This window comes from Lagopus leucura, unplaced genomic scaffold, assembly GCF_019238085.1.
Source record: "Lagopus leucura isolate 7727_CA_CO unplaced genomic scaffold, USGS_WTPT01 Super-Scaffold_100016, whole genome shotgun sequence".
Lineage (NCBI taxonomy): Eukaryota > Metazoa > Chordata > Aves > Galliformes > Phasianidae > Lagopus > Lagopus leucura.
The window spans coordinates 15,290,218-15,312,496 of NW_024962270.1; the positions used below are offsets into that span (position 1 = coordinate 15,290,218).

General features: G+C 48.3%; 1 protein-coding gene across 2 annotated transcripts in view; it reads right to left on the bottom strand.

Annotated features, from left to right (window-relative positions):
* The window catches only part of PASD1 (PAS domain containing repressor 1), a 47,605-nt gene extending 26,067 nt beyond the window's left edge, over positions 1-21,538 (bottom strand). The window contains exon 1 of one of the 2 annotated variants that reach the window (XM_042876760.1): positions 21,458-21,538. The gene's annotated coding sequence lies outside the window, so the exon portion shown is untranslated. The remainder of the gene's footprint in view (positions 1-21,457) is intronic. The other variant, XM_042876762.1, reaches the window with a different exon arrangement.
* Positions 21,539-22,279: the final 741 nt, after the last annotated feature.

Consider the following 22,279-nt stretch of genomic DNA (forward strand, 5'->3'; position numbering starts at 1 on the left):
CAGTGACCAAGCAAACACGCCTACGTTTCTGATAACCCGAAGGAGAAGCAATAGCTTTCTCCCTTCTCAAAGACATGAAAGCACCTCAAAGGGAAAAGAGCCCAGGAAGACCCTGAAGAACCACTGTGCAATACACATAGCAGGGACCAGAGAGGGCAGAGGTAGAACTCACTGCTAACCACCAGGAGCCTGGATAGTGGTATGAGGACAGGGCTTTGCAGGGAGCTTGGAACAACGGGCCAAACTCCTGCTCACGGCAGCTTAGAGGAATGATGCCAGTCTGTCTGCTTGGCTCAAGAAAACTGTGTGACAGGGGCTTATCCAGCACAGTGCAGATGTTACCTAGAAGGGGAAATGAAGCTCCTGACATGGCATTAGTATGAGAGTAATGCATAAACATTTCAAGTGTTTCAGCCATAAGAGATCCAGGAAACTGTGCAGCTGACACCAAGTCGTCACTTCCAGTTCAGAACACAAACTTCCAGGGAAAACCTTACACAATGGCTGGTATCCTCGGTGAGGCTGCAGCTGAGGACACCTTCGTAATGAGCTCAGGTACAGCAGCCCTACTCTGCCTTGTCTCTTGGCAGCACTGTGCTGGCCATATCCTAGTTCAAAAGCTCCTGTCCCAGTTCAAAAGGAACATGTCATCTCATTTGCTATCCTATTGACCCACATTACAATTGAAATTCCTATCTTGGCTGCTTCTCATGGTCAGTGCTATTTTTTCAAGATTATATCATTGTTTCTCCTCCAGAAGGATGACCCACATTGAAGTTTGTCTACCTCTTACTAAGTTCTAATATATACAGCTAAAAAGAATATTATTTTTAAAACAATGAGTTGTATTTTAAAAAATACCTGGATCTTCACTAACAGGTTTATTACAATTTTTCAGAAAACATTTTTCATACACAGGCCTAAGCACAGAATCATAGAATGGTTTGGATTGGAAGGGACATTTAAGATCATCTAGTTCTACCCCCTGCTATAGACAGGGACACCTCCCTCTAGACCAGGATGCTCAGAGCACCATCCAGCCTGGCCTCAAATGCTTCCAGGGAGGGGGCATCCACAGTCTCCCTTCTGTGCAACCTGCTCCAATGTCTCACCGCCCTCACTGAAAAAACTGAGTCAAACAAAAGGATTCGTTCTGGGTTTCGAGCACAAAGCTCTGCCCAGAAACCTCTCCACTGTCTTGCCCATTGGCTGTCTGACAACTGAAAGCTGTCAGGAACCAGACGGGATCCAGCCAGTGACACCAAGCCTAAATGAGGAGCAGGGCTCCAGTTCACCGGTCTCCAGCAGAGCTTCTGCTTCCCCCTGAGCGCAGCCAACGAAGGTGAGGGGCGATGAGCCTGCCCTGCATCTCTCCTGGGTGAACGATGTCCCCGGTCAGTGCCAGCCCAGACTCAGACAAAATAAATGGTCATAAAAGAAGTCACAGGCTCAAATGCATGGAGAAGCTTTTTGCATGATGCAGCAGGATGGTGAGCTATAAAAAGTCTCAGCAGGAGACACCTAAGGACAAAATATTCTTAGCCGGATTAAGCACTTCAGAACTACATTTGGCTAAGTGCTTTTTGTCTTGTTATGAGCCAGTGCTAAATATAGTAACCAGAATACTTAAGAATAGTTTCATAAGGGTTGTGTACACTCCTCAGCAAGGTAGGGCACTTAGCACTACTGACAGCAGCGTGTCTGCATGCTAAGAGTATTTTAAATAGCTCCAGATAGAATCTCTTTGACCTTAACTGTATTAACCAGATCAAAATTTATTTATTGCCTCCTGAAAATCCTCTCCTGCAGCGCTGGGTGAGAAGGACTCCTGAACTCTCCAGACAGGTGAAGAGAGGACACCTGTAGTACTGCCAGCATCCTTTCTCGTGCTGCCTATGGCAGGTGATGCTCAGTACTGCCACCAAGAAATGCACATCCATCGTTGCATCCGTCCTATGAAGAGGGAAAAGATTTGTTCTTTCCTTGCACAGAGTGTCCCAAACAGCACTCAGAGCATTTTATGGACAAGCTGTATTTTAGACTTATCAAATATCACCATATTTAAGGTTGTTGCCAGGATTACAGAAAGGGCAACGGAGTACAACAGCCTTAACAAGACAGTGGACTGCTCAGACTCACCCAAAAGCAGAAGTGCTGCTTTATCCTTTCTGCAATGCTGTGGCACAACTTTTTACTGAACAGGGAATGGGAGAGATAATGCTTTTTAACTCTCTGTTTTGCAGAGTTGTTTGATTTCAGGTGCAATCTACAGCTGCAACATTTTGAGTAAAGAAAATGATTATTTATCAGGTAGCAGTAAAACATCATGTTACCTTCAGGATATCTCTTAAAGGAATATAGGACTAGTAAGAACTATGCCCTGAGGCCAACAGCTCATATGAATGCTTCAGTAGAGCTTTAATGTTAAAGGTTTTGCTATACCACTGGTGGCAAGATAGGAATTGAATGTGATGCTGCTGATTTCTGTGTGGTTGGGAGCTTTCATCAGTCACCTGAAACCAGCCCTGTATCAATTAAAAGTATTCTCCACGCAAAAAAGCTGGTTATGCTTTCATTCAAACTTTCATAGAACTTTGCATTTGGGTGACGTACACCAGCTAGGGATTCTTCAAATCTATACTGTAAGAAGTATTTTAATTATGGAATTAATTATTCCCACAGATTTTACACTCAACAAATTCAGCAGAGAGCCCTCAATTACAAGCAGCAGCACTTCGTGGCACAACGTAGTCATAAATAAGAGAGATAATGCATTCTCCAGCAGGACGATTTATATGTCAATATGCCAATTCTTCCAGAGGCAACGGGAGGGCATGGCTGCGGCTGACAGCTAAGCAGCTGATTTAATTTTTAAAAGGCAGAATTTAACCTTTTCAGTAAAGTGTTACTGATTCAATTATAGGATGCTAATGTAAATGACATTTGGAAAACCAGTGAATGCCTCTGAATGTTTCTGGCTGCTCTGCACGAGGCAAGTGCTTGACAGAGACGCGGTGCTCTCGCACTGCCAGCCACTCTCCCATCACACCACGGAATGCTGCAGCTTTCAGGGAACTGCACCTTTCTCAAAAATGGTTTCTCTCCACCTCCTTGTTCCTTATCTGTCATCTTTGCTCTTCCTGTTGCTTTCCTCCGTATCCTTGCTTCCCTTTTCTCTTAATATCGAATGCTGTGTGCTGTGTTGGGCCCATCACTGCAGTACAGACATGGAGGCACTGGAGAGTGTCCCGAGGATGGGCAGTGGAGCTGTGAGGGCTCTGGAGCACAAGTGTGACGGGGAGCGGCTGAGGGAGCTGGGATGGGTCAGTCTGGAGCAGAGGAGGCTCAGGGGAGATCTTAAAGCACAGCTCCCCGAATGGAGGCTGTGGTGAGGTGGGGGTTGGCCTCTGCTCTTACTTAACCATGATAGGATGAGTGGTAATGGTCCTAAGTTGCTCCAGGGGAGAGTTTGGTTGGACATTAGGAGAAATTCCTTCTCAGAAAGAGTGCTGAGGTATTGGCAGAGGCTGCACAGAGAGGTGGGGGAGTCACCTTTCCTGGAGTTCAAGAAGATGGTGGGGCAGATGTGGCCCTGAGGGACGTGGATAGTGGGCACGGTGGGTGTGGGCTCTCGGCCAGATGAGACGACCTCAGTGCCAGCCTTACTGACCCTGTGATTCAGAGAACATCACGATGCCCTCAGTCCTGCCAAGCTGCCCAGCAGTGGGAGCCCCAGGTTTGCCCAGGCCTGAGGCACACACGCAGTTCCCCAGCTGCTCAGGGACTGCTGCATTGGGACCACGCCAGCGGGGAGCAGGCAGGCGTGCCCTCGGCTGGCTGTGCCACACGGTCCTTTCCTGCCAGACACCCAACCCTCGAATCTCCGCCACATCCTTCCATTTTCCACCCATGCCCATGTGGTCACCCGGCATCCCTGCAGAAACCGGAACAAGGGAGTGGCAGCGGATTTATGAGAGGACCAAAAATTAGGTGTCCTCTCCTGTTCATCTGTCAGCGGGGAACCTTTTCTGCCTGCCCCGTAACTGCAGCACCTTCCTGAGCTGCAGATACCCTTCCCTGCTGCACCGAGCTCTGCATTTACCTTGTTACCTGTGACAGATTTATGACTACATTCATTATAGCAGCAACAGCTTCAGACAGAAGCTAAGAGGAGCCCAAAGAAAATGGATTACAGAAAACAATTACACCACAAAGAAGGCTGTATCAGAACAGTGTGATTCAGCACAAAAACGAAGTGAAATGAAAGATACGGGGAGGAACAATGCTGCTGCAGGTTTTCTCTTTATTTTTTTGGTTTTGTGTTTTTTTCTTAACTAGGATATGCTGTCTTCTGACAAAGGGAAAGGGAAGAGAGATTAAAAACATGAACAGACACTTGAAAAGAAGAGATGATTACTGGAACATCGTGTTCTCTAAGATTTCTGTCAGATCCTGGAGAAAATAGCCAGCCAACTTTGTTCTGTTCCAGCAATTTGCGAAGCCTGGAAGGCTAAAGATACAACTCCAGAGAAGATTATTTAAAAATCTCCAGGGTTTCTGTAACAAGAAGAGCATGCATTTAATTAATTCTATCAATTTGTCTAATAGCCTCTTAAGATTCTCAAAACACGGCCAAAGGCAGGAATGCCCGTTAGCCCCAACAGCACAAAACCACAATTCCACTGCCATTAGCAGGGGAGGATAAAAATGAGTATGCAAATAGCCTTTCTGCAGTCTTGGATGAGTACCTGTGTTTATCTGCAGTTACTACAGGAAAGGGGAATGTCTGGTGCACTAGAAAACGCTGATCATGCATCTAACCTATAAATACGTCACTAACACACCTGGCTCATTCAGGCACTGTACTTCCAGACCTGAACACTTAGAGCCAAATAATCCTCAAACAATAACACACAGGCAGTTCTCCCTGGTGTGGAACAGTGGCAAAGGCAGTTGTTCACGACGAATTCTCCAGCAGAAATTAAGACGTGTTCTCACGTGACTGTTTCCAGGAAAGGCACATGAAGACCAAGATGCAGTAAGACTGAAATCTCACAACCAGAACTCTTTTGAACAGAACGTTCACCAAAATTCCCAGAAAACACGCGATTTCTTAAAGTTCTGGTTTTGTTTTTGTTTGATCCTGACAGTGCAAGGGCCTGTGGGGATGCACAGACAGACAGGCATATGGGGGTACTTCCATCATATTCACTTCTCTGTAAAATCACAGAAGGTAATGATTCTATGTGTTTGGAGACCAACCAACAAATTTCAGCAATGATAAAAGCAGCTCCAACAAGCTAAAATCAACAACAAAAAAAAAAAACAAAGCAAAACACCAGCTTGATTCTGCAGCTTAAGCAAGAGGGGCAACATCTGGTCATAGACCCATAGTTCAGATTCTGGATACAGTCATAGTTTCATTCAGCATAGGTTCAGAGCAAACCATCTTGACACCTTTTCAGAAGAACCCAATGGTGTCTGGTAGCCAGGCAGTGCCAGACCTGTGCCCATGGTGGTTGTGCACAGCCCCACAGTGCCTGCTGGGCCAGGGCTCAACCTGCAGCAACCTTCTTCACGCCTGACAGAAGTCACAGCGTGCTTCTTGGGTTTGGTCTGTTGTGGCAGCTGTGTAAGTACTAAGGCCAACATGCCAAAGCTGTCCTTTTGGATGTGTTACCCTTAAATATCACTCAGATTTCCAGGCTGGATGGGGCTTTTGGCAACCTGGTCTGGTGGGAGGCGTCTATAGGCACCTATAGCAGGGGGGCTGGAACCAGATGATCTTAAAGGTCCCCTCCAACCCAAACCATTCTATGATACTGTTTTCTTTACTATGGTTGAAACTAATCCCATGAAGTTTGCATGTCATTGAACTAACTTCTCTGAGGCCTTGTGCTCTCCCAGAGTGCAGAATAAATGCAATCAGTACACAGTAAAGGAATTCAGCAAACTGGTCAAGCTGAATACCTTCCCCTGTCTTCTGCCAGAAAGAGGCCAACCCCCAACAACGACCAGTTTGCCGAATGAGAATAGAACCATTCATGTACTTAGCTGTTCTGTTTTTCTGCTCAATACATTCTTTTGCTTTCATTTCTTTGTAGTTCTCAATCATATGTACAAAATGTGTTTCAAGTGATGGTGGATGGTACAGGTGAGGGGATGAGCATTTGGGCTTTGTGTTCACTTGTGCTGAATGTGAATGATGAAAAAATAACAGTGAGGGCTGAGGGCTGCTTGACTTGCAGAGTAAAAGCAGAAGCCTTCTTAGAGGACAGGTGTGTGTCCATGATGTTCCAGGACAACACTCCCAGACTGCTCAGCTCTGGAGAGGTGAAAAATGGGCTGCAGGACATTCCTTTAAAGCCCATCTGCGGCAGACCTTGGAATCATAGAATCTTAGAATCACCAAGGTTGGAAAAGACTTCTAAGATCATCCGATCCAACTGTCCTCCTTCCACCGATATTTCCCACTACCCCATGTCCCTCAGTACAACATCTAATCATTTCTTGAACAGTTGAGTCCACGACCTCCCTGGGCAGCGTCTGACCACTCTTGGAGTTTGGACAGCTGCAGAAGTGAGGTACCATCCTGTCACTTGTGAAAATAAGATGGATCTACCATCTCTTTGACAAGCAAACCTTGGGGTGCTGCCTCAGGAACAAACTAGGTGGTGCCACGTGAACAGTGGGAGACCTTGGAAATCTGGTTCTTGTGCAGCTCCCTGGGATTTTCTATTAACCATATCTACTTTTCTGATGCTATGCAGGTGGCTTGCTGCCATCCCTTTCCTCCTCTACTGCTTTTACAGTGCAGTCTATAAACACAGTTATTACTGTTGTACAAGCAAGGAAACAAGGGCACACATTTCACTGCTGTCTCTTTTTAAGAGTGTACCAGTTTTGAGAAGTTGGATTTAAAACAGTAAGCATAGTTACAGCCTAATTTTCAGTAATGCTGAAACCTATCACAAGTACCTACAAACAAGGCACATTTTGGAAAAGCTTGACCTAAATCATTGACCAAGGTCAGGCAGCAGAGTTAAGAAGTGAATCCAGATGTCCCGACGATTAGCCCTGTCTACTGGCGCTCAGTCAAACCTTCCCTCCTAAAAAAAGCTTCCTGAAGCATCAGGCTGCAGTCTTAGAATTCCCTTAAATATGCAGTACTGATAAGAACTGATTTTCAAATGAAATAGGGAAAAAAAGCCAGCACAACAGTTCATTATTTTTTCCTCAGGTGACTGCTGAGTGAGCAGTGGAAGGAGAGCTCACTGACCCCAAACTCCTTCCTGTTAAAATAAAAAATAAAAAAGAGATTCTTCTTCCCTTTTAAAACAACACGAAGAAAAAAAATTGTTCAGCCTCCGTAATCCTAGACCTGAGTAATTTAATCTGCTCTCTGTTGCAATCTGTTTTTCATGTGCATCACCAGCCTGGAATTTCTGGAACTCAATACATAAGGAAGCTATTAAAAAAAAAAAAAAAGGAAATATTATGACAAAAGGATTAGAGATAGGTCTAAACTAGATTGAAAGCCTCCCTGCAGAAGAGGAGAATTCAGCTGCTGATCCAAACTTATTGACTTCAGCCCAGATCTCCAACTGAAGCACTGCCAAGGCTGGCATTTCCCAGCGCCAGCCCACCTCTCGCTCCACTTTGTGCAGAAGGAAGGAGAGAAGCCCTGGGGCCATGCAGTGCTCCAGCAGCAGGAGCGCAGCGGCACTCTCATCTGAGCAGTGGTACAGCCCTACGTGAGAAATCTGCGAGAAAATTATAAAGAGCTTTAGTAGTTTAAATTCAAAGTCTCGCATGCAAGCTTGCCTAGAGTTTTATCTACTTATCCATTAAATGAATATCAAAGGATTCGCTGCGGCTGAGCTAACTGACCTCATTTTATATCTTTGGCTTCACGCATCCGAGTTCAATCCTAAGAAACTTCCTTCCCCTCTCAGTGTGTTCAGTTCCGCAGTGTTCCAGGTATAATGTGCATAAGTAAAAAGGAATTTAAACAAAGCGCTTACATTTCAAAATTTCATCTTATCCTCATTTGGCTCTGAGAATTTCAGCTGCTTCCCTGAAATGATCTGCTCACATCTGCTCTCCAGCTGAGCTGTGTTCATGCCCCACTGACCTTGCCGCTGCCATCGCTGTAATCTTGTGGCTGAGAATAACCAGCCACGCACCCCGACCCTGCAAGCGCCGAGAGCCTTTCCGAACAGAGGAGGTACAAAAGAACCAACTTTTATGTAAGAGGGAAAGAAGGAGTTCAGAGAAAAAGCTCACTCAGGTGAGTGATGGGAACCGCACGCCACAGCAGCCCCGCCTGCCCCCTGGGGAAGGGGAACCGGAGGCGTCAGCATCTTGCAGGATTGTGCGCTGCAACGGCAGCTGGCAGATATTCTCCCAGTGCAGAGTGCAGCGGCACCGTTCACACTCACTGGATTCTATTTGCTGCCGTTCCTATTCAACCCCGACTAATCCGATCAAGTTATTTCTTGGCCTGTGACTTAAAGCCGAGTAAGTAAACACTTTTCATAAGGTCTGAGCCCAATTGTTTCAAGTGTATGATTAAGCACTGGACATCAGCATTATTGTGAGAAAACTCATCTTGTTACTCAGAGTTTCCAAAACACCTTGTAGTAGTCTTGAAGCGGTAGTTTTCCATCCATGTCTTACTTTCTGCATACAAATACGTAATACGGTTACAACGGGGTCCCAAAGACCAAGCACAGGTTTGTTCTTCAGCTAGCTTTAAGAGCAGCTCTTCTGAGCTGAGAATAGCGAATAATTGCCCAGTTGGACTGCATGTTGCAAAGCATCTTCCGAGACTACCAGACTTTCTCCTTGCTTACTGTGAAGAAGACAGACGGATATTAAACACAGGCAGTAACTGCATACTGGACCAAGTAATGCTCCTTGGTAGTATCTGTTTTCAGTAAGACTAGAAGACTTACGAACCAGCAAAGCTGCTGATCCAACTGTAATTCCATTATGGTTACACCAAGGATGGATTTGAGTTCTTGAAGCCTATACATTTTTTTTGCAAGAACTGCTGCCACGTACACTGCTGAAAGTGCTAATAATATAGCTGGCTTTCCTTCCTTCTTTAGAACAACCTCCACACCTTCTCTTTCTCTTCTCTGAGTCACACTTAACTTCATGTCCAACATTCTCCTGTGATGCATCTTGCCTGTGTCACTTCTGAGCCAGCTCCTCAAAAGGAGTGATTTATTCTGAAAGCTTCAGGAATAAAGAATATTTAAACAATTAACCACAACCATATTCCTCATTCTGCAGAGTACTGCAAATGTGCACTGGAAATTAAATGAGAAAGCAGGATTTTTGCCCTGAGAAAAAAAAGGAGAGGATACACATCAACATCTCTCTCTCTCTTTTTACTTGCTACCATTTTTAGACTACAAATATGACAGCCACCGGAGCACTTTAATACTGGGTCATTATTGTTACACATACAAAGACCCAAGTCCTCATTCTGTCATACAGATAAAATATTCACACACATTTTTTCCCTTGCAGTTTTTTTGCACGGCTGGCTGGATAATCATCCAAAATAACAAAATATGACTCAGCACGGCTGAATGTCCGCTTGGGTTTGGGGATTCTGTTGGAGGCCTTTTTCTTTAAGCTCTGTAAGACCAGAAAAGACGTGTTCCTCCCAGATGACGTCCAAGCAAAAAAGATGTGAGTAAACACAGAGACTCTGGGGAGAGGAAGGGATCAAAAAGACACGTTCCTGCTGTTGACCCCTGAAGTGGCTTGGTCTGACCCACGCTCCAGCCCTGATGCTACAGGAGGAGAGGCAGGGCGGCCACTGACGCTCTGATCCTGCCGGAGAGCACACAGTCCCTCATTACCTGCAGGCTGTCAGGAATTCCTCACCCCTGGCAGAGGGAAGGATGTGGGACAGATTTGGAAACATCCTAAAACGATGAGAGACCATGAAATTAGCCATGTGTGCTTTTTCTGGGCAACAGAGTGCTCTATGTTGATTGCAACAATAGTGTGAGCATGCAGAACATTTTAAAATACGCTTTATTTCAAATCTGCATTGGCCTAGTATTAAGAACCCTCTTACTCTGAGTCCAAACCAGGACTCAAACACAAGCAGCAAGTAAAACGCATGGGTCCATCCCTCTAAGGGTAGCTCTCCTCTAGGCAGGAGCTAATGGCAGCAGTGGTGGGCAGTGCCCTCCTGCAGAGCATCCTGGCTGTGCGGGCAGGGCTGCAAAGGACAGTGGATCCATACCTTCAGACACGGGCGCTTCCTGGCTTTCAGGTTAGAGACCTGGCCAGCTGAAATGGCTGTGGCATCAGATGGCATCTCCCTGCAACAGACTGCAGTGTGCCGCAGAATGCAGGCCTTCATCTAGGAAGATCCGTTGGCACACCGCTCTGTGTAACACCGGGGTGAAGGCAGCGGAGTTGGCTTGTGCCTTTCAGAATGATGACAGACGCAAATCTGTTACTCGGAGCTTCCCTGACTGAAGTACCCTAAGCCACATAGACCAGCACGGTCCACACTGTGTTTTACACAATAAAATCAGGCTGTCTGAGAAGATAAACATCAGAACCAGCTCATGGAAAGAAAGGTACTGCCGTGTATGAACGGTGAACCTAGTTTCACCGTTTAGGTTTCGGGTGAACCTAATGAAGTTCAACACGGCAAAGTGCAAGGTTTTGCATTTGGGCCGGAAGAACCCCCGGCACCTGTACAGGCTGGGAGGAGCGGTCCTTGAGAGCAGCTCGGCAGAGAAGGACCTGGGGCTCCTGATGGACGAGAGACTGAATATGAGCCAGCAGTGCGCTCTGGCAGCTCGAAAGGCAAATGGGATCCTGGGCTCCATCAGGAGAGGGGTGGTCAGCAGGGACAGGGAGGTGATTGTCCCTCTCTACTCGGCTCTTGTGAGGCCCCATCTGGAATACTGTGTCCAGGTGTGGAGCCCTCAGTACAAGAAAGACATTGAGATTTTGGAAAGGGTCCAGAGGAGGGCGACTAAGATGATCAGGGGGCTGGAGCACCTCCCCTATGAGGACAGGCTGAGGGAGTTGGGCTTGTTCAGCCTGGAGAAGAGAAGGCTGCGGGGTGACCTCATTGCAGCCTATCAATACCTGAAGGGAACCTACACCCAGGAGGGGAGTAAACTCTTCAAAAGGGCTGACAATAGCAGGACTAGGGGAAATGGATCCAAGTTGAAGGAGGGAAGATTTAGGTTGGATGTTAGGGGGAAGTTCTTTACTAGGAGAGTGGTTAGGCCCTGGAATGGGCTGCCCAGGGAGGTTGTGGATGCCCCGTCCTTGGACGTGTTCAAGGCCAGGTTGGACGGGGTCCTGGGCAACCTGATCTAAATGTGTATGTTTGGTGGCCCTGCCAGGCAGGGGGGTTGGAACTACATGATCCTTGAGGTCCCTTCCAACCCGGGTGATTCTGTGATTCTGTGATTCTGTGATTCTGTGATTCTGTGATTCTGTGTACGTGCCCACAAACCGTACGGGTTAAAGGGGATCTTGTTTCTGTCGAAGTCAGACTACGTAACACCACCAAGGCCAGCACGACCCCTGACAAAGACTTACGCAGTGGCATGAAGCCAGCTGCAGAAGTTAAACGTGTCCGTGACCTTTAGCTGGCAGTCCCAGTTTCCTCAGGATTTCACACTGTGCTGGAGAGGCAAATATCATCTGTACTCACAGCCTCCTTCTTGGTGCACTGCTGCCGTGTATGTCTCCTACAAACCACGAGCCAGCTTCACAGTGGTTTAGACTAAACTCAAGTGGGGAAAACAATCAGTTAGGCAAAAAAAAAAAACAACCTCCCTCCTTCCTTCTCGTCCTCACAACAGCTCCTCTGCAAAAGGTCAGCAGTAAAACTCCCTGTAAGCTCACAGAAAGCAGCATCACGTCCTTCCTAGCATGAATGTTTCTTCCAGTTCCATTTATTTTTGTTGTCAATAAGTGAGAATTCACAACTGCTCATGAAATTAAAGCCGTACCCCTAATTACTGCTTAATTACCACTGGGAGCAGCGGCCACTCTCCCTGTCACAGCCCAGCACTGGTGCAAGCGACGTCTGGGTGCTCGGATGGTTGCTGTCATGCTGACATGGAAACCTGTGCCACGACTGTGCAGAACATGCCAGTGGCAGAACATGCAGGCCCTGCATACAGCCAAGATGCCACGGCGACCCACAGACCCACACGGCTTCCTTCAACACTGAAGTGTAAACGAATGAGAAATCAAGTGCAGTACCACAAAATGCTTCTGGTCAGTGGCGGAAGCTTGTTTACCACCGCTGTAGTAGCTGAGCTGCTGAATGAAATATTTACAACTATTCACACCATCAAATTCATTTTCCTTAGGAAATAACTGATTAGGTATCTCACATCTGCTCCTGACAATGATTTCAGCCTGTGCCTATCCATTTCTAGTCCTGACACGAATGCTAATGCTTTAGAAACAGCCATCCTTAATGGAAGGGCGATGACAGGCTATCCGACGCCGGTGACTCGGGCTGTGCTGGGGACAGCCTGCAGCGCCAGGTAAGGATGGCAGCATCAGCCCACAGTTCTCTCTAACCTTGTGACCTAGGGCTTCGGGAGCCTGTCAGGAGATAGAAGCTGGAGCAGAGCTTGATGTGGAATTATCTTGGGAATTATCTCCCTATAGCTGTCATAAGTTTTTAATATCTCGCACCTGTTTGCTTCCTCTATGCAGAAGAGCAATCCTGCTCTGTCAGACTCCGGCATTGCACATCCTCCTTCCAGCAACACCTTCTTATCAGTGCTCTCTTCTGATTGAAGATACTGCAAGTGTTGCAAGGCTAGGAGGAAAATCAGCTGCGAGTAAAGTTGACTCAGATGATTCCTTAATAAAACACGACATTTGTGTCAGAAAAGGCACCAAATTAAATGCCACACTTCTGCTGTTCTATGAGCAGTCTCTCAAAGCTGTGGCACTGTTAAAAACATAGGAAGAAAGCTAATGCCTGGATATTCTGATTTAATTAATCCAGCAATCCTCTTTTCCACAGTAAGTCCATCTCAGGCACTTAAAAAACGGAGAAAAAGAAAGTATTTATTGGGGTGCCTCTAATGCTCTTCACTATTGGGTGCCATGCTCTTCACTATTACCTTCTTAAGTCAACTGCAGATCTCCTCAGTGCCACGGCGAAGATGCCAAAGACAAAACACAATTGGTATTACTTCTCCCGCTGGTACTGGGCAGTGCTTGTGCTGGCAGTCAGGTCAGAAGAAGACTTTCAGCAACACCAATAATGGCTGCGGATTTTGCTGCACAGTCAAGGAAGCAAATAAAAATAACGGAAGGAAATTTGCCTGCATTCGCTTGCAAAGGACCTTGAGGAGCTGTAGGTCAAACAAACAAAGTCTATGTATCTGTCTGAGCAGTAAACTCTGGAACAGTTAGAAATGCCTCATAAAAAGTACATTTCAAACACAATCTAAAGAAGATTAGACTGACAATTTATCTCTCCTAGGACTTCAAGACACTACAAATAAGCACTATGCCTTCTACGTCAAGCAGTTCATCATCCAATTTATTCACTGATATATCTTCTCATTTGAACAACGCAAGCTGGACTATATTGGAAAATCCCAGAATAGCCTCTCGGTACAGCAGCTTTTGAAATAAGATTATTTATATTTGTAAAATTTTACTCCCTGTGCAATCAAATTCACATCGTTCACACAATCGTTAACAACAGCTTTTAAGATGCTATTCCAGCTGGATCACTTATTAATATTTATATGCTTTCCTTCAAAAATAAAAATAAAAACAAAAACATAGAACATTGTCATCCTCTTTTGAGTTAGTATTTGAGAGAAAACAGAGATTCTCCTCTTGTCACAACAGCCTACCATCAGCCATCAATCAGCCAAGGACTTGAGATCTTAACTGCTCTACTAGCTGCAGTTCCAGCTAGGAATACACTCAAGAAATTCAGCTCTGTATTCTAAACTGTGCTCTGGGCAAGACGGAGTTCTGATCCAGTCTCATTTCTTCTTTCCAAATGGTTCAGTGCCAATTTTTGTCCATTGCACTTCATCTTCTCCCATTTTTGGCATGGGATCTTTGTCCTGTATGGACAGTACACCTGGACTGCTGCAGTTACATTTCCTTTCCTATTCGACCCTATTCTGGGATACTCTCCTTCCAAACTGAATAATTTCCAGAAAACAGAACACCAGAACTGCACACAGTCTCCTCACATAACAAAATTTTCAGCAAGGGTTCCTGAATTGCACAAAAACTTTCCTGAGTCATGGACTTCTGCTCCATCCCCAGTGAGACACAGCAGAAGGACCAAGGCTCAGGTGATGAGGATGCCCCAGCTAAGAAAGGCAACAAGCTTTGTGCAGGCAGAATGAGAAGGACTGGCCCAGGGGCCAGCACATGTCCCCTCTGTACTGCACAGCTCCGTATCACTGCTGCCATGCAGGAGGCCAACCCCAGAGCTTCTGATAGAAAGAAAATAAAGTAGCTCAATTTTTCTGCGTTGACTCACTGTCTCCAGCAAATGACGAGACTCGGCTCCCTGCAATAAGCAAGACTGAACAGAAAACGTAGGTGTTAAGATTAGCACAAAGCGTTTGTTAAAACTTCCTACTGTGTCCCTTCCATCAGAGGCCAGCCCCAAATGAAGCCATTCCAATCATTGTGAGTGAAAAGCCAACCACTGGTACTCCTCTTTGACATACCCAGCAGCAGCAGAGCTGACCAAAGGCCCATCTTTTTGCCACACATCACTCACTTAATTAATACATCACTTAATAAAGTGCGATTAGAAACAATTTGATCAGAGTATTTCTAATTTACTGTAAGTCATGGATGCACACGCTGCACTTGGAGACGGGACAAACAGGTTTACAGCCAAACTTCCTCAGCGTGGCTGTCACCTCCCCAGCTATTACTGCCTGTCTAATTGCTGGTTGCTGCAACAAGCCAACACTGGGCCAAACACACAGCATCCTCCTCAACCCATAACGATGTATGTTGGGATTGGCACCTACTGCGCAGACAGAAGTGCGAGCTCAGCCCTGGCCTCCGTGGGGCCAGTCAGCTCAGCCCTTTCAGACACAGCCTCTGCCTTTGCTTAAAAGCCTTCTTAGAGTGCCGCCGTGTGTATGCAAAACAATTAAAGCCAAGGGAGCTGTTATCAGCTCATCTATTGCTTATTTATTTCTCCAAAAAATGGTTTACCCAGCGTGGTGCCTATGGTCAAAACTTTATGGTCCTGAAGCAAAGTGCCATGCTGAGCTGTGAGATGAAGTCAGATTAAAGTAGGCTGAGCCCAGAAGAGAACAAACAAACCTTACTAATTTCTTTTACGCATGTGTGTATGCGTGTGTTTGTGGGTTGAACAGATGAAGCAAGAGAGGAGATTAGCATTTCTATGGATATGATTCCTGCCGTTGCTACACACTTGAAAATCTTGCTTAGGCTTGGGCAGTTTGTAAACAAGAATAAATACACCTACAAATATCTCTGCATTTAGCTATTAGTCAATCAGTTAATCGACTGATGCCTGGCACCCAACAAAGCACCTCACACTGACTTATACATCACTTACAGGGCAGAGGGAACAATAATGGTGGGGAAAGAGAAGTCTGGACAAAGTGCCTGTTGAGTTGTCACGCTGCTGCGGGGACCAGAGGGGCCTGCCTAAATCCTAGCCCGGAGCCAGGGCTGAGAGCAGTGTGGATGGCAGCTGCTGACACCAACACTGTAGACCGAGCTCAGGGTGCTCAGGACCATGGGTGTCCCCTGCCTCTGTCAGGTGGCACAGCTGCCTCTGTCCCATCTGCTGTGCAGCAGGTAGCTGTTGGCCAAAGCCAGCTCCTGCATGGCTGCCAAGCAATCCCATCGGTACACGCCACCCCAGCTCCTCCCTGCCTCCTTCCCAAGGAAAGGTGCATTTTGCAGCGCTTTCTGGGAAAGTGTTACCATGGTTTTGGCTGAGATAGAGTTAATGTTCTTCGCAGAGGCTTGTATGATGCACTGTTTTGCATTTTTGATGAAAGTAGTGGTGATAACACACCAATGTTTCAGTTGTCACAGAGCAGCGCTTACACAGAGCCAAGGACACCCAGCTCCAACTGCTGCCCTGCCAGGAGAGGGAACAGAACCAGGATGGCTGACCCAGAACAGCCAAAGGGGTGTCCTGCACCAAACAGCATCATGCTGGGGTAGAGGGGGAGGAAGGGGGGAGATCCATAGCAAAGGGGTTGGTCTTCCCAATAAGCCATTATGCGTGATGGGTCCTGCTTTCCTGGAAGTGACTGAACATCTGCCTGCCCATGGAAGGGTGAATGAGCCCCCTGTTTTGCTTTGCTCACATGCGTGGCTTTTGCTTTACTTAGGGAACTGTCTTTACCTCAACCCATGAGCTCTCACACCTTTACCTTCCCTATTCTCTGCCCATCCCACCTGGGAAGAGGGCATGCATGCTTGTGTGGTGCTGAGCTGCTGCTCTGCTAGAGCACAGCCAGTGTTTGGGGAGCCTCTCAGTTACCATAGCGCTGTGCTACAGCAATGTCGGCAAATTAATCAATTATACAATCGTGTTTGCTAAGAATACAAGGCACAGTCAGATGATCCAACGCATTTCAGCAGCTCCGTGCAGTTGGGTTAGCACACTTCCTCGTCTGCAATCTCCGTGTTATCCTCATCTGCACTGTCATTTTTCCATATTTCAATTTCTCTTAACAGGCAGCTTATCAGCTATGGGATCTCTGCTCCAGGCTAAGTCAAGCTGTTTTCCTTCTTGCTTTCCTGATTGCTTTCTGTCTTTTAGTCTTCCCTTTCCTTTCTTTTTCTTGGAATATGAAAATGTAATAAAATGCACATTATTGTACATTGACTTTCCTATAACGGAACTGTCCCATTAAAAATAGCAACTCATCCCTAACGGCCCACAACCTCCTATTTTTTTTGCACAATTTACAGTGTTTTTACAGCGCTCACTGTAAGTCCAGCTTTGCAACAAATTTTCGGAGCATCAGGTAGCAAGGGAGCAGTGAGGACATCAAGATCAGCTCTCTAGCCTCAGCAGTCAGAGCTGTTAGGGCTGACTTGACAGCGTCTCCTCAGCCTTCAGCCAGGAGCCCCAGAACACATCCTCACACCCTAAACAACAAAGTTACACCCCATGAGGAAGTTCACCCCACCTCCCAAGAACACAGCAGAAGCTGTGGTGCACGGGGTCAGTGCAGCACTACTAACAAAGCCAGGTCCACTCTCCTTGCAACCTAACATTAAAAATACAAAATAGCAGAGACCAAAGGACTAACTCTGCAAACTTAATTTCCTATCTCCAGGAACTCTCTCTCCAATTTAACTGTGTCATCTCCTCCATAAGATTATCAAGATCTATCTCAAAACCACCTTAATTGAAAGACCATTACACAACTTCAACTCTTACGTGGTTGGAAGCTTTCTTCGAATTTCCCATTCAAATTTACTCACAACCAACCTACAGAATTTAATCTTGTGTGGTTGCTAACTTTTGGCTTACACAGGTTTTCCACCTTCTTGCTATTGAGTCCCAGCTGTGCGTAAAAAGACTTATTGTAAACCGTCCCCTCATTTGTTCAATTGGCCGGAGCTAAACAAATTAAGCTGTTTACTCTCACGTCATACAATGGAGAGCTCGTTGGTGTGACCACACCTCTAGCCCTCCTACTGTTCTAACTTAACATTTTCTTGCCCTGGGTCTCCAGAGTTAAGGAAGATCCCATTGGGCTCCTGCATGGGCAGCAGGAAGCTCTCGCACAGTGATAAAACCACCCTTCCTGGAATCTCCCCATGACTCTCCTCAGACACCCACAAATGGTGTCCCCGACAGTCCCACCACCTGCTGAAGGCAGCCCTGGCCAGCCAGTGCCACGTGTCTCTCCATCCTGCTCCCGTCACAGCGAGCTCTGCTTCACACTGGAAATTCTTGTTGGTCCATACGTTCAAAACTTGACACTGCTTTGCACGCAGTGCTATTAAATGTCACGTCATTTCTATCGCTCCAATCAACAAAGTCATCTGAAATCCTTTCACACGACAGCCTGGTGCTGTTCTGTACGGACCCCATCTTCCCAAGCTCCCCATGCTCCCCCTCGCTGCAGGGCCCAAAGCAGCAGCGCTGTGTGCTCTCTCTGCCGGTGCCTCCCAGGCTCTGTGAGCACCACTCCCCATCCATACAGCTTTATTTGGATATAGCTGCCATACCTTCTGCTTGGTCATCTCCACCACTCAGCTCCTGCACTGAGCCACCGCTTTCATTTTATGCAACCGTGTCCTGTGGGGCATGGTATCAAGTGCTTGGCTCTACATAAATCACATTCCTGCATTACCCCACCTAAGAAATCTGTTATATAAGAAAGATGTTAGATTAGTCTGCCACAATTCATCTTCGATGAAATCTCACTGCAATTTCTTCTTCTTCCTCATTATTTCCATGTCTAATTGTTCTTTCCTACAAAATATGTCATGAGACACCACGTACTGCTGCATTCAGGCCAGCACGCCTAGCATTCCCTGCATCACTTTTCTATTTCTTAGCCAAAATGGGACTGTGAGTACAGGATGCAAACACTTCCCGTCTCTGCAGCAGAGCAGCCCCAGGACAGCCGTGCTGTAAGCCTGGTGCACTGCTTTTAGTTTCCCAAAACCAAGATCACTGGGACTCCTTCCTTTATCTCACCAAGACGTTTCAGTTTTTCTTAGTTTGGTTTGGTTTGATTTGTGGGGTATTTTTTTTTTTTTTGTCGTCGTCGTTTTTGCTTTGTTTTTAACTTTGCCTCAAATAGCTGCTGGTCTCCTACAGCTTTGTTAAACACCACACTCTGCTCCAGATCCTACAGAAGGCCCCGCTTTCATGCACAGGTTGTGTCATTATACACAGACACAAGTTCTCCTTTCAGTTAGGGCATGGTTTATTTCAGTTCTGCCTAAGCTGACAAAAGACAGGTTTTGGTTAAACCAAAATAAGTTCATTTACACCAAAATAAGAACGCCCATGCGTGAGGTCACATCAGGTTAATCAAATCACTTTAAAAATGGACTTCAGGTCAACTGATGTAATCTCTCTGTGTCGGCAAGGCCAAAGCCAATAATGGAACATGAAGTAGGTTGAGTTCCCTCATTAATTGCACGTGCCCCTGTGTTCTGACCAAACCCGACGGCTCTGAGGTGGCAGGGCTTGCTGCAGACACAGCTGGCACGGGGCTTTGCCACCACCTGGGGCTCAGTGCAGCACTGCAGGGCTTGGGGGACCTTGGTGACAAAGCTCTGTCGGCTGGCTCGGCACAAGGCCACGGGTTGCACACAAACAGAAACAGCAGAGAAACAAGGAAACAGGAGGTGTGTAAGGAAAACAGAGTTGGATTGCCTTAATAATACCAGCAGTACTCTTCCACACGATTTGCATTTTACTGCTCTGGTTAAAGATGTTATTCCCTAGGAGTCCCTAACGACCCCAGCACAAGCTGGATTCAGCATTCTCGTACAGGCACACAGCTCATTCCTCCAGTTCAGAAGGAGCACGCTATGTCAGCGTTAAACCCTATGTATCATTCTTGGGCAGTTGCATAATTCAGGCCAAAACAATGCAACTTGTGTGCATAGACAAGCCCTGCTTCCAAACTGTGGACATGGCACCATTTTCTGACATTACTGATGAGCAGAAGTTGGAATTGACAGCAGTATCTCTGAAATCTAATGCTGCTTCCAGCACGATGCGACTTTAATTAAGACCTACCCACTCGCTACTTTCAGTGCTTAACCTTGAGCTGTTTTTGAGTACTCGACAAGTGAAATGATTTGAGATATAAATGGAGTGGCGAAGAAACAGGAACCATTGCAGGCCTTTCTGCCCGGAAGTTTGTAGTTTAGCAAAAAAACACTCAAACCAATCCTACTTTTTTTCTAGATCAAATCATTCTAAGCCACTGCCCTGAACGAACAGAAGGACAGAAATAACCACTCTTACAGCCATTTACTTTTTCCTATAACATCATCCAGAAAAACTTTCAAGACTCAGCAGTGCGCACAAGGTCAGCCCAAGAGGTACCAATGCCTTCCACTCATACAGCCTCCCCACCTGGCTTCCCCACAAACCTCCCCTCTGTGCCATGGGCCAGCACTTGGGCAGCCCTGCAGCCTCGCCACACTCTCAGCGCTCAGGATGCTCTGCTCCTCCGCACCACATCACCAACCAACATGCTGATCTGCTCCGATCAGTGCACAACAGGAGAAGTCTCCTCTTGGTTTTGGAATGTATTTTCCAGAAAACCAGAAACCTAAATGCATTTTTTTTCTGAGCGGATAACTACAGCAAGGAGCTGCAGCTCGGGAAGTGTGTAAAAATTGAACAGATTCTCCAACAAAACGGTACAAGGTGTTGCACTATACTGAGAACAAGAGGTTCACTTTGCATCCTCATGAAGCAGCACTCGTAGGACCGACTTATGAAGACCGCACAAGCCACAAACGCTGCTCCTTTAAGGCAAGTTCCCGTATCCACATGTTGAGGATGGGTGAGCAGCGATCCAGTAAATTAAGGAGACAGGGGAGCCGTCGTTCTGCTAGAAGCAAAGCGGCTCCTCGCACACCGAACAGCGCACGCCGTGAGCTCCGGCAGCCCCGCCGCTCTCCGGGCACACGGGGCAGCCCTTGCTGGGCACAGCTCTGCCCGCGGGGCACCTGAGCGGCTCTGGCCGCGGCCGCCGCATCCTCACGGGCTCAGCCCCGCCGCAGAGGCACCCGACGGAGCGCTCGGCGCCGGCTGGCCGTTCTCCACCGCGCACCCTGAGCGGGGCGGACCGGCTCCGCTCCCGGCCCAGCGCCGGCCGCCTGTGGAGTTACCTCTCGCAAAGCCAATTCTTGGGCGAACCGCACGAGGAGCTCTCAAATCCCCCCGAATTTCTGCTTCTCGCGGAAACACTTCGTAAAACCGAGTGCTCCCAGGGCCCCCGTGAGAAGAGTAACTTTTCAACCTGGCTTTTACGTTCTACGGTTAGGCGCGAGATTCAGTTCCTAGCCGTTCTTCAGCGTATTTTCAGAAAAACGCGTTTCCAAACTGACCGAAATTCACGGCAGAACGAGGAAACTCCGATGGAGCCCACGGCAGCCTGCAGCGAACTGACTCCCGCCGGCAGGACGGCGCAGCCCGCATCCCCACCGGCTCCCCGCATCCCCACCGGCTCCCCGCACCCTCGCCCCTCCCGCTGCAGCCCCAGCCCCGCGCCGCTTTTTGGGAACGGGACACGACTTCGGCGGTAAGTTGCCGCTGGATATCTCCCATCTCCCCGAAACTTCTCCGGGACCGCCGGGGGGTGTCGGACGAGGGCAGAGCCGAGCGGGGCTCCCCCGCAGGGGCTCGGGGACCCTCCGCCCTCGCCGACGCTCGGCGGTCCCGCAGGGTACGTACCGTCCGGGAGGAGGATGCGCGTTCCGGAGCCGCTCTCAGTGCCATGCCCGGCCCCGGCGCGTCGCCCCCGCTGCCTCGAGGGTCACCGCCCGGCCCGGGGCGCCGCTGCCCGCGGGACGCACGGCATGGGGCGGCCGGGGGGCGGCGGGGCGCGGGGCGGTGCGAGCTGCCGGCGCGCTGCGGCGGGACTCGGGGAAGAGGCCGGTGGCGGCGGCCGGTTGTGTAACGCGGCGGCGGGCAGAGCCCGGCCTCCCGGCACTGCACAGGCGCGCTCCTCCTCCCGCCCCGCTGCCACCGGCGGCCGCCCGCACCGCCACCCGCGGAGCCCGGCTCCGCCCCGCATTCACGGGACGGCACGGGACGGGGCAGCGCGCAGGAGGAGCGCGGCCCGCGTGGGGCCGGCGAAAAGTGGGTCAGTGCCGCCCGGTGGGGCTGAGGTACGGCGTGGCCGCAGCCCGGCACGCACCGCCCGCGGGACCCACGGGGAACGCGCCGGAGCGCTCCGGCCGCCGAGCCCCGCTGGGCACTGCAGCGCTCCGCCTTCTCCAGCCGGCTTTCGGCACCGAGTCCATGCCCCAAACAAGCTGCTCTTTGACGTGATTAGTCATTCCGCACCATGAGTCACTGATTTAACATTTGCCGCTTCCTTCCTCATAGGACTGCTTTTTTCCTTCCCTTTCTCCGCCGTGAATCTCTCCCCTCCTCCCAGGACCAGGGGCGGCTCGCGGCCCCGTCCCGCTCCAGCAACATCCCGTGCGACAGCGGGGGCATCGGGCCGGGGCGCTGCGGCCGCTTCCCTCTCGTTCCTTCGAGTAACGCTAA